Raw genomic sequence first — 12189 nt, 5'->3', positions numbered from 1 at the left:
AAAACCTACCCCATTGTTTCATTATAGATGGATGAGACCATAAATAAGAAATTGCAATTCTAATTGGTTTAATATAACTTTCTAAAATTTTTAAACCATCTTGAACACATAAATTTAAAACATGGCATACACAACGAATATGAAAAAATAAACCTCCAATAATAGGTTGACAAACAAATTTTAGATCATCTATACAAGCGGTATTAGAACTAGCATTATCTAATGATATTGAAAATATTTTATGAGTTAAACCATATTCTTCTAAAATTAAACATAATAATTGTGCGATATTATGAGCATTATGTGATTCATCAAAAACTCTATAAGCTAATAATCTTTTTTGGAGGTTCCAAGAGTTATCGATCCAATGGCAAGTCACACCCATATACGAATGTGTTTGCCAATGATCACTCCAAATATCGGAACATAAAGAAACTTTATTATCTAATTTACTAAATTCATAAATTAAATTCTTTTTTCCTTGTTTTACTAATTTTTTAATTGTACGAGTAAGTGTAGTCCTAGCAACACGTTTAGCACATGGATTAAGAGATTCTTTACAAAAATCTTCAAATGTGCATTTAGATCCAAAACTAAAAGAAAGATGTTCTACGGAAACAAATTTAACTAATGATTCTCTTAATTTATTATCCGAATATAAAAATAAACCGGAATCGGTACTACTGCTAGTTGAAGAAAATCTTGATAATTATGTTTGAGAACGGTCGAGTCCATATTCCGTCGGGTGCTTCGTTTCTACATGTCGTTTCAATGACCCATAGCCACCGCCGACTTGGAATTTATAGGAAGTATTGCAGTGCTTACATTTTGCACGCATTTCTCCCGACGGAAGAGTGACCTTCTCAAAATGTTTAGTAAAAATAGAAGACTTTAGAGGAGGAAGTTCCCGAACCTTAGAAGTAATTGCATCGGTACTTCCTTGTGTTTCGGGTGTCGGATTCGGAAGATGCTCGATCTCATCATCGGTGGATTGAATGTTGGGGTCCTCCTCCCGCGGATTCATTATTTGCTTTCCCTTCCGAGCTCGAGATGATGCACCTCCGCGGCCTCCTTCCATTGTAATTGAAAATTGAAAACGAAAGCGTGTAGAGATTAGAGAATACAAAAATGAGATTAAGAGTAGCGAAGAAGTGTGTGAAAAATGATGAAATGAGCTCTCTATTTATAGAGTTTTGATAGTAACGGACACTAAATCATAGTCATTGATCAAAAAATGGTCAAATGATCCTAACCGTTGAAAAAAAATATCCAAAAAACCCTCCCAACGGCTACGAACCACCGGTTAACCGGCGGTTCAAGCCGTTTTAAAAAAAAAAAAAAAAATTGCGGCTGAACCGTCGGTTCAACCCGCCGGTTAACCGGCAGTTCGCCGATTTTACAACTAATGAACCGGAACCGGCCCGACAACTTGCCGGGCCGGTTCCGGTTCGACCCGGCGAACCGGGTCAACGGGCCCGGGCCGGGTCCGGGCCAGACCCGGCCACTATGTGAAAAATGACTTTTTACTTCGCCACAATTTACTTCTTCAATTTAAATATACGAAGTAAAAGTGTATAAGCAACTTCGCTGCAAAAACCGACGAAGTATATACAAATATAGACTTCACAGATTTAAAAACATAGGCTTCGCTTTAAACTGAAATAAGCTATTACTTCGGAAATTTGTTAAATACCAAAGTAGTAACATCATGAATACATTTTTTAGTGTTTACTCCGAAGTAATAGTACAAAGAGTTAACTTTTATTTTTACAAAGATACTCTGACCACTTTTATTTCCCCCCACTTCCTTTCGTTTTCTTGGGTTAGGGCTTCCGATGCTTCTCTTCTGAAATTGAGTTGTTGGACCTCCTCTTCCTTCCCCTTCATTTCAGTCCTCTCCGTTCCCCCTCGTTAGGGCTTCCGATTTGGAGTCTTAGGCAACAGAGACGAAGGTTTGCAGCAGTCAACTAAAAATAAGGTTTGGCAACTTGAACTTTCTTACGCAAGGTTTAGGTTGCAAGTGTTTGAGATATACCGTATGTTTTCAATTTGACAGAGCTGGCGGAAGGCTGAGGTCCAGATTTCTTTTCTTCGATTTATTTTTCTTATTCTTCTTCTTTTTCTCCTCCTTTATTTTGCAAAATCATGTTTTAGACGGTCTCCAATTTGTTGTAGGTTTGGTGTTATTCTTCCAACAAAGACAAGTGTTTGGAAATTTTTTTTACTTTTTTTTTCAGTCTTTATGTTTACGAGGTCATTACCTAAAGGGATGATTCATGATGCTTTCTTGGAGTAGATACTTCTGTTTTCGATTGCTCTTTATTTGGTTTGTTGTTGTGAAACGTGTATTATGGGATTGATTTCTGTTGTGAAAGTTTATACCAATTAAAATTGTTGGTTTTTTATGTAGAAGAATGCATTTCAGCTGCACAAATATAGATTTTTATTGAGCACTGACTATACTTCATGAGATTTATGAATCATCCCTTGCTTTCGTTCTTTATATATCCACATATTGTACAAAATACGCATTATTTTTCTTCATGATGAGTAGAAAATATTGACAGTTGTTGGAATGAGTATAAAATACGGAACTTTGCTCTATATGAATTTGACTACCTTTTTGCAGTCTTACTCTAACTTTTGTGTAACATATATGTAGTATCTTCAGGTTTTGATCAAAGAACACATTGAGCTAGCGGTAAATAATTTTAGCACGATAATTCTGAAGAAGTTTCTTGGGATTCTGTTGTACTATAATAGATAAATCCTGGATTTCTTCTAAAGAGGGGTTCTTTGTAACAAACAAGAAAAAATGATGTTTTCCACTTTTATGTCATCTGCATTAATATTTATTGTTTTTACTAGTATTATTTTTACTTGTTTGTATGTGTTAATGTTATTATTTGTATCACGTCTTCTTTTATTATATTGTCACTGCAGACTTTATATACCGTTATCTCATCATTTATTTTCCTATATGCAGGGAAAAGAAAAATGCGTCCTAAAAAATAGCGAAAAATAGCAAAATATGATAAGTCACGTGTAGTTGAGGACACCGAACTACACCAAGATGCTAATGGGTTAGCCGCTGCAGAGCTACGAGGAGAGACTGAAATAGAAGAACCTTCTATTACTGGGCAGAAGAAGACTCAGGGGCCTACATCAATGTGCAGACTTATTGCTACTGCAAGATGGAGAAAAAAGTCGACGATTGAATATGATGACATGGGACGACCTGTGTACAATGAAAATGGGAAGGCACTACAATCTTTCATAGGCTCTGTTGTTAGATCCATGGTGCCAATTAACATAAAGTCATGACCCACTGTTCCAGAGAACATGAAACAGAAAGTGTGAGAAGAAATATCGGTGAGTATAATCCAATAATACACTTCCTTATGAGATTGCTTATGTTTTTTTTTCATTGTGATTTTTTCAATATACAAACTGATAGCAATTACTGTTGTGTGTTATAGAATGTCTTCGACTTAGCACCTTAAAGCGAGGCGGCAGTGATGAGTTTAGCAAGCCAGAAATGGAGAGACTTCAAAAACAAACTCAACAGTAGGTTTGTCTGGCCATATAGAGATAATCTTGAAAAACTGAGGTCACCACCGGAGCAGTATCAGATCCCATTTGCAATTTGGAAAGCTTTTGTCGATGAGAGACTACATCCATCTTGGGAGGTACTTGATGATATTATTATGTTATATTTAAATTATTATATGCACCAAGATTTAAAACATTTAGGGCATTTAATTAACAAAATGAAGTTCTGTACAGCAGGAATATATATAATAAGTTCATGTACAGCAGGAATATATATAATAAGTTCATCATACTCCATCCTATTGTTTTTAAATTCTAGACATTCTTCTATAAATTTACTTTTTTTTTTACGTGACATAGGTCGCTCATGAAAAACAAAAGGAACGGGCGAGCAATTGCAAGTATCATCACAAAATGTCTCGCAAGGGTTACATTGGATTGGAGACTGAATTGGTAATCCATGGAACATTATATTATCCTTTTCATGTAGTACGTCATGTTTTAAATGATCATTTTTTGGAATTGTAGAGGCAGAGAAAAATATTCAGGGAGGATGAGGAAGTTGATAGGTCATTCCTTTGGCGTAAGGCCCGCGAGGACAAATCCGGAAACATCATAAATACAGAGACTGCTGAAGTTGCTGAAAAAATTGTATTATTTTAGTTTTATTTCAAGTTCATTCATAATAAGTGAAAAAAGTGTCTTCATTGGATATTTAATGTTACCTCCATATTTTTAGGACGATTTGTTGGACAAGAAAAAGAGGGGAGAGTTCATATCTTCTGGAAGCAATGACGTATTAACTACTGCATTAGGGAGCCAAGAACATTACGGAAGGGTTAGAGGTGTAGGGGGATTTGTGAAGCCCCAAGTCTACTTCAAAACTCCAAGGAAGAAGAGGGAGTTGGTGTCAAAGGCTTTGGTTGAAAACTTCAAAGAGCAAGTGGAGGAAACAAAGAGTTTGAAAGCTGAAGTTGAAAAACTCAAGGCTCTTCTTGCTCGATTTATGCCAGAAACAAGTGATCGAGTTTCTGAACGTGTAGCATCTAACAAGTCATCGCACATGGCAGTTCAAAGATTGGAAGATGATGTGGAAGTTTTTGAATGCGACAATTCATTCAATGAGGTTTTGTATTATATTTGGTACATTAAATTTGTTTCCTAGCTTCAGATATTAAAAGATAATATCTTATTGTTCAAGGGAAAAAATGTCATTTGGCTCTAAAGAATAAGGGGAATGTGGTGGCATATGGCACGATAGTATTCGATGGAGGCCCAAATGTTATGCTGCACAATGCTCCACTTGGGGAAGGCAACTTAAAGGTGTCTGTTGATGTTGTTTTACAGGAGGAAGCGGAGCTTCCAATTCCACTTAAGTCGGGACCAACAGTAATGGTAAATGCTATTGGAACTGTGGTTGGCTGGCCAAAAGAGTTGGTGATATTTCCGACGACAAAGGTATTTTCAGTTCACTTTTCTATTACTATAGTTATATATTTTGCTACAATTATTTAAAATTACAGAAAAAGGAGAAACCTGCACCACCATTTGCTATTTTGGAGGTTCCTGATGAGAAAATAAATTCAAGGAAGTTGAAAGTGTTCTACTAATGCCATGCAAGTTTTTGTATTCTTATGTTGTTAGACTGATGACTGAGGAGGAGACCATTCCTATCGAATTTGATGAAGCCATGTTTGGACGTAATGTGAGTACATCGTTGTTGAGAGAGGATGTCATGCGCTGTATGGAAATGAGAGAGATAGGGTCCAGGCAAATTTTGATTTACATGGGGTAAGTTATGTCTTATATACAATTCTTCTCTTTGCATGAGTTCATGTCTTAAGTAACCATGTTTTTTATTACTTGAATGCAGTTACTTGTACAAGTACTTGAAGGAAACAAACAGGGCTGAGTATGTGTCGTTTGTGGATCCCAACAAAATACCAGCCACTCAAGATGGCAGTACCTCTTCACAACACATTGCTAATCAGTTGAAAGCATCAAACGGAGACAGCATATGCCTTATCCCATACAACACTGGGTATATTTTTAATCCCTGCTCAATTCCTAATACATAGTTGTTGGTTGCTACTCGGAAAACCTAGAGGTTCCACTGTACAAAAATTTTGTACAAAGGTCTGAACCTTTTCCTAGCTACCATGTGTTCTTTTAAATTAAATTTTGGATCGCCTGTGGAACTTAACACGTTTGATCCAAAACTTAATCTATTTGTTCTTTTAGGTTTTGACTTGTATCTCCTGCGGAACTTAACACGTTCGACCCAAGTCTTCTTAAGTTATTAATTCCATTAAATATTAATTTCCATAAAAGGTTCCCAGTACTGACGTGGCGAGGCACATGGCCTTCTTGGATATGGGAGCAACCACCATCGACTAGACAAAACCTTTAATAGAAAGCTAATATTTAATTTCCTAAAATAACTTTAGGTTAACCAAAGAGAACAATCAAATCACAAGGAAAAGAAAGAAAACAAAAGAACACAACATCGAAAAACATATTCGAAATACTAGATCGTAAGCCTCTTGTATTTGGTATTATTTCCATAAATAACTAGCATGATGCGGAAATAAAAATTACTAGTTATACCTTGTAGAAAAACCTCTTGATCTTCTACCGTATTCCTCTTCTAACCTCGGACGTTGTGTGGGCAACGATCTTCCGAGACGAGAAACCACCAATCACCTTCTTCTCCTCCTAGCTAGGTTCGGCCAACAAAGAGGAAGCTTCACCAAGGAAGAAAATCAAAATACTAACCAAGCTCCAAGAGATGCTAGCTTTCTCTCCTTCTTCTTCTTCTTCTCCGAGTAGTATCCGGCCACCACAAGAGCTCCAATGGAAGAGTAGGGTTCGACCACCACAAGAGGAAGAGAGGGAGAGGTTGGCCGGCCACACCAAGGAACAAAAGAGGGAGAGAAATAATAGATGTTGTGTCTCATGAAGGCACCCTCACCCCTTCTTTTATATTCCTTGGCCTAGGCAAATTAGGAAATTTAATTATAATAAAATTTCCTCAATTTCCTTGACATGATTTAATTTAGAAAAATAAAATAAATTTTCCAAATCAATCTTCAATGGCCGGCCACATCATTGGAGAACAAATTGGACAAATTTTAATCAACAATTAAAACTTCCTAATTTGTTTCTGGAAATTTTAAAAAATAAAATTTCTCTTTAAAATCTCTTCATGGTTGATAAAAGGAAATTTCTATAATTTTAATTTTATCAACATGTGAATAATTTTTAAAGAAAAAATAAAACATCTCTCCAATCTACAAATAAGGAAAGAGATCTAATCTCTTTCTTTAATCTTTTATAGATCTTTTACAAGAGAGATATTTTAATTTTAATTCTCTTTAAATTATATCTTCCACATAATAATAAAAATTAAAATTAAAATCTCTTTTAATTTAATTTGGCCGGCCCCACTAGCTTGGGTTCAAGCTAGGGGCCACCCAATAATATACCTAGGCCGGCCCTAGCTTGGTTCCCAAGCTAGCTTGGCCGGCCCCTTATTAGTGGGTATAGAAGGTGAGTATAGGTGGGTATAGAACTCTATAAATAAGAGGCTACGATAGGGACCGAGAGGAGGAATTGATTTTGGCCTCCCGATAAAATTAAGCATCCCGTGTTCGCCCCGAACACACAACTTAATTTTATCAATGATAATTCATTCCACTAGAGAACTATCATTGAACTACCGCACCAATCCCAAATTACATTTTTGGGCTCCTTCTTATTATGAGTGTGTTAGTCTCCCTGTGTTTAAGATATCGAATGTCCACTAATTAAGTGAGTTACTGACAACTCATTTAATTAATATCTAAGTCCAAGAGTAGTACCACTCAACCTTATTGTCATGTCGGACTAAGTCCACCTGCAGAGTTTAACATGACAATCTTTATGAGCTCCTCTTGAGGACATTATCAACCTAGTATCTCTAGGACACAGTTTCCTTCTATAATCAACAACACACACTATAAGTGATACCATTTCCCAACTTATCGGATTTATTGATTCAACGAACTAAATCTCACCCATTGATAAATTAAAGAAATAAATATCAAATATATGTGCTTGTTATTATATTAGGATTAAGAGCACACTTCCATAATAACTGAGGTCTTTGTTCCTTTATAAAGTCAGTATAAAAGAAACGACCTCAAATGGTCCTACTCAATACACTCTGAGTGTACTAGTGTAATTATATAGTCAAGATAAACTAATACCTAATTACACTACGACCTTCTAATGGTTTGTTCCTTTTCCATTTTGGTCGTGAGCTACTGTTTATAATTTATAAGGTACTGATAACATCATCTTCTGTATGTGACACCACATACTATGTTATCTACAATATAAATTAAATGAACAACTACAAACAAATGTAGACAATTAGACCAAATGTGATTCTTTATTCATAATAAATGTTTACAAAGCTTAGGCTTTCAGTATACATTCAACAATCTCCCACTTATACTAATGACTAAGTGCCATATCTTCTACCATACATCCGATTCTCATTCCTCCACATGCCGATCGAAGCTTTCGTCGGAAGGGCCTTAGTGAAAGGATCGCCAGTTATCCGATGATGCAATCTTGGCGATGACAACTTCTCCTCGCTTCACAATATCTCGTATCAGGTGGTACTTGCGCTCTATATGTTTACTTGCCTTATGAGCTCGTGGTTCCTTCGAGTTTGCAACTGCACCACTATTATCACAATAAATTGTGATGATTTTGAGCAAACCAGGAATCACATCTAAGTCCATTAGAAAGTTCCTGAGTCATACTGCTTCTTTAGCTGCCTCAGAGGCTGCTACATATTCAGCTTCCATGGTTGAGTCCGAAACGCATTTCTGCTTAATACTCCTCCATGAAATGGCTCCACCTCCTAAAGTAAACACATAGCCTGATGTAGACTTACTGTTATCCCTATCTGATTGGAAATCTGAATCCGTGTAACCCACAGGGAGCAGATCGTCTGCTCGGTAAACTAGCATATAATCTCTAGTCCTTCTTTTTGAGTGTACCCTTTTGCAACAAGCCTAGCTTTGAAGGTTTCTACCTTCCCGTCTGACCCTCTTTTCCTTTTGTAGATCCACTTGCATCCAACGGCTTTTACACCATCAGGTGGTTCTACAAGCTCCCAAACCTTATTAGAGTACATGGACTCTATTTCAGAATTCATTGCCTTTTGCCAAGATGCTGCATCTATATCTTGGAGTGCTTCATCATATGACCGGGGATCAGGTTCATGTTTACCCGGGATCAAGTCCGAAGACTCTCCCAAAAACATGAATCTTTCAGGCTGCCTCACAACCCTCCCACTACGACGAGGCACTGTCTGTGGTTGTGTATCATGTGTGACACGTGTTGCAGTCTCTTGTGGTACTTCATCTTGTACTGTTGGTACTGAAGTAGATATGTCCTCTCTAAGTTCTTCTAAAACAACTTTACTACTGGGCTTGTGATCCATTATATAGTCTTCTTCTAAAAACTGTGCATTGGTGCTAACAATGACCTTCTGGTCTTTAGGACTATAAAATAAACCACCTTTAGTTCCTTTGGGATATCCTACAAACACGCGAACTTCTGTACGAGATTCTAACTTATCAGCATCTGGTTTCAGCACATGTGCTGGACTACCCCAAATCCGAATATGTCTTAGACTGGGTTTTCACCCATTCCACAATTCTATGGGAGTAGAAGAAACTGATTTAGAAGGTACTAAGTTCGGAACGATACACTCGTTTTCAGAGCATATCCCCAAACGAATTTGGTAATTCGAATAACTCATCATCGATCTAACCATTTCCATAAGAGTCCTATTCCTTCGCTCGCTACACCATTACATTGGGGTGTTCAGTGCGACAATTGGGATTGAATCGACCGATAAGTAATTCCTAAACTCTCCTAAGAGGTATTCGCCACCACGATCGGATCGTAGCGTCTTGATACTTTTACCTAATCGTTTCTCCACATCACCTTGTATTCTTTGAACTTGTCAAAGCACTCGGACTTGCGCATTAGGTAAATGTATCCATATCTTGAATAATCGTCATGAAAGAGACAAAATATTCAAAACCTCCTCTTGCCCGGACATAGGACCACACAAATCAGAGTGAACCAACTCTAACACTTCTTTGGCTCTATACCCCTTGGCCTTGAACGGCCTCTTGGTCATTTTACCTTCTAAGCAAGATTCACAAGTTGAAAAATTTTCAAACTCTAATGAACTCAAAAGTCCATCAGCTATAAGCCTCTGAATCCTACTTAAATTAATATGACCAAGTCTTAGATGCCAAAGATATGCTTGGTTCATTTCTGAAGGTTCTTTTCTCTTATTAGAATTAGAAGATGAGTTATAAATTTCCATGTTTTGCTTTGTGGAAGAAATTGGATTTAAAATATACAAATTACCAACTAATGCACCAGAACAGATAATCACTTTATTTCTTTTAATAACTACATCGTTACTGAAAGAAACTGAATATCCATCTATAAACAGTTTAGACACTGAAATTAAATTCTTTCTAAAACTGGGTACATAAAGACAATTTCTTAAAACCAAATTTCTATTTCTACTAAAAGACAAGTAGACGTCTCCCACTGCAACAGCTGCCACCTTAGTAGCATTGCCCATGTAGACGGTAATCTCCCCTTCAGATAGTCGTCGGGTTTCCTGGAACCCCTGCAAGGAATTGCAGACATGATCAGTGGCTCCTGTATCTACACACCAGGTCTTGGTAGATAACACCGCTAAACATGTTTCAACAACCGAGCATGAGATATACCTTTGTTTTGGTTCCTACGAGGACAATCCGCCTTCCATCTCCTTGCAGATGAAGCACTTGCCCTTGGCTTCTTCACTCCAACTTTAAATCCCGTACTCGAGATTTATTCACTTTCTTTGCTGAGCCGACTTGTTTCTTCTTCTTCTTTCCTTTCGGTTTAGAAGTAGAACCATTTTCAAGAAAGTGAATTTGAGAATTGTGACAAAATAATCCTTCTAGTTCTGTCAGTGGTTCCCCTAATGAATAAATCCTTTTATTCATATTATAGTTCAGTCGCCGCTCAAAACTTCTAGGTAGCGTTTGGAGGATCATATCGATCTGGGTTTCCCGTCAATTTCTCCTCCAAGGATCCGTATCTCGTTCGGATAAGCCATCATCTTTAGGATATGATCCCTTCAGGAGTACCCTCTTGCATGGTGGCTGTCATTATCTTTCTCATAGCTTCTTGTCTAGAAGCCCTATCCTGATGACCAAAGAGCTCCTTGAGATTGTTCATAATATCATAAGCTGTTGGTAAATCTTGATGCTGATGTTGCAATACATTTGATATTGAAGCCAAAATGTAACACCGCGCCATCTCATCTGCCTTTACCCATCTCTTATGATATTCAATCTCCTCTTGGGTAGATTCACCAGTGGGTGCATCGGGACAAGGTTCAGTCAGTACAAATTTAGAGCTTTCAGCAGTCAGAACAATGTCCAGGTTCCTTTTCCAATCTATGTAATTAGGTCCAGTAAGTCTATTTTGTTGAAGTATGATGGACAGTGGGTTGAAAGTCATCCTAAGAATCACAAATAACTTTTGGTCAGAACTCTAAATTTAGAATAATATTGATTCCTCAAACAATACTATTTTAAATTAACCAACACCTCATCACACCGTGAATTTTGTATGCCACGTTAGTGTGGACGTATACCAATTCAACATTTGTAAAAGGAGGGTTTTAACCCATTAATTTTATTATCTTGTCAACCTAACTTTTTGACAAATAAAATTAATAGTTGGTATTATTTGGTCACACAAATAATAATAGTGACTCCGTTGGGGAGGATACTATTAGATGTGTCTAAGTGTATACCATTACTTGACACTAAGTCCATTAATAAGATTATGCCCTTCCGTTGGGGAAGATCACACGCTCTTAATTAATTTCCTATAGTCATCCAAAATGGAAGTCTGTTCTAGTGATCCACAAACAAGCTCATCCGTTATGGAGGAAGGCACTCGAGCCAACGCAAGCTTGTTTGCATCCCTTGCAAACCAGTAATGGAGACCATGGGATTTATGTAAAAGGCCCTATCCCACTTAGTTATTTATAAATGAGGAATTTTAACTATGCTAGCCTACTAAACTTGTAAACTAACATGCACACACAGCACAATATAAAAGCAATAAATAGAAAATTTAATTTTCAACTATTATGGCTTTTATCTCTAAATTGTCCTCCGTGTGTTGTCATCCCAAGCTGCTGCCATATTTGGCCACCGCCTCCGGGTCTAGCTGTCGCATCCATCTTGCTCCTAGTTCCACTGCGCCTCTGGTCCTTAGAAGGTTCCACGCTTTGCAAGATTCGATCCGCGACATAAATAGAATTTTACATTTTTGATCCTATATTCCATAAAAGGAATGTACATGTATCTAGATCAAAAATAAAATCCTAATAAAACTAAATACAGCTCCTGCTGTATTTTAATACAATCATGCACACACATATAAATTGCCCTTGACATGTCCAAGGGTCCAATCACACACATAATTAACTAAAAGCCATAATAGTTGGATTCTGCATCCACAAAGTTAGCACATCCTACTATTATCCTG

This window comes from Zingiber officinale, chromosome 8A (genome assembly GCF_018446385.1).
Source record: "Zingiber officinale cultivar Zhangliang chromosome 8A, Zo_v1.1, whole genome shotgun sequence".
NCBI classification, from domain to species: domain Eukaryota; kingdom Viridiplantae; phylum Streptophyta; class Magnoliopsida; order Zingiberales; family Zingiberaceae; genus Zingiber; species Zingiber officinale.
The sequence above is the reverse complement of the archived record's forward strand: the minus strand, read 5'-3'. Positions refer to the sequence as shown.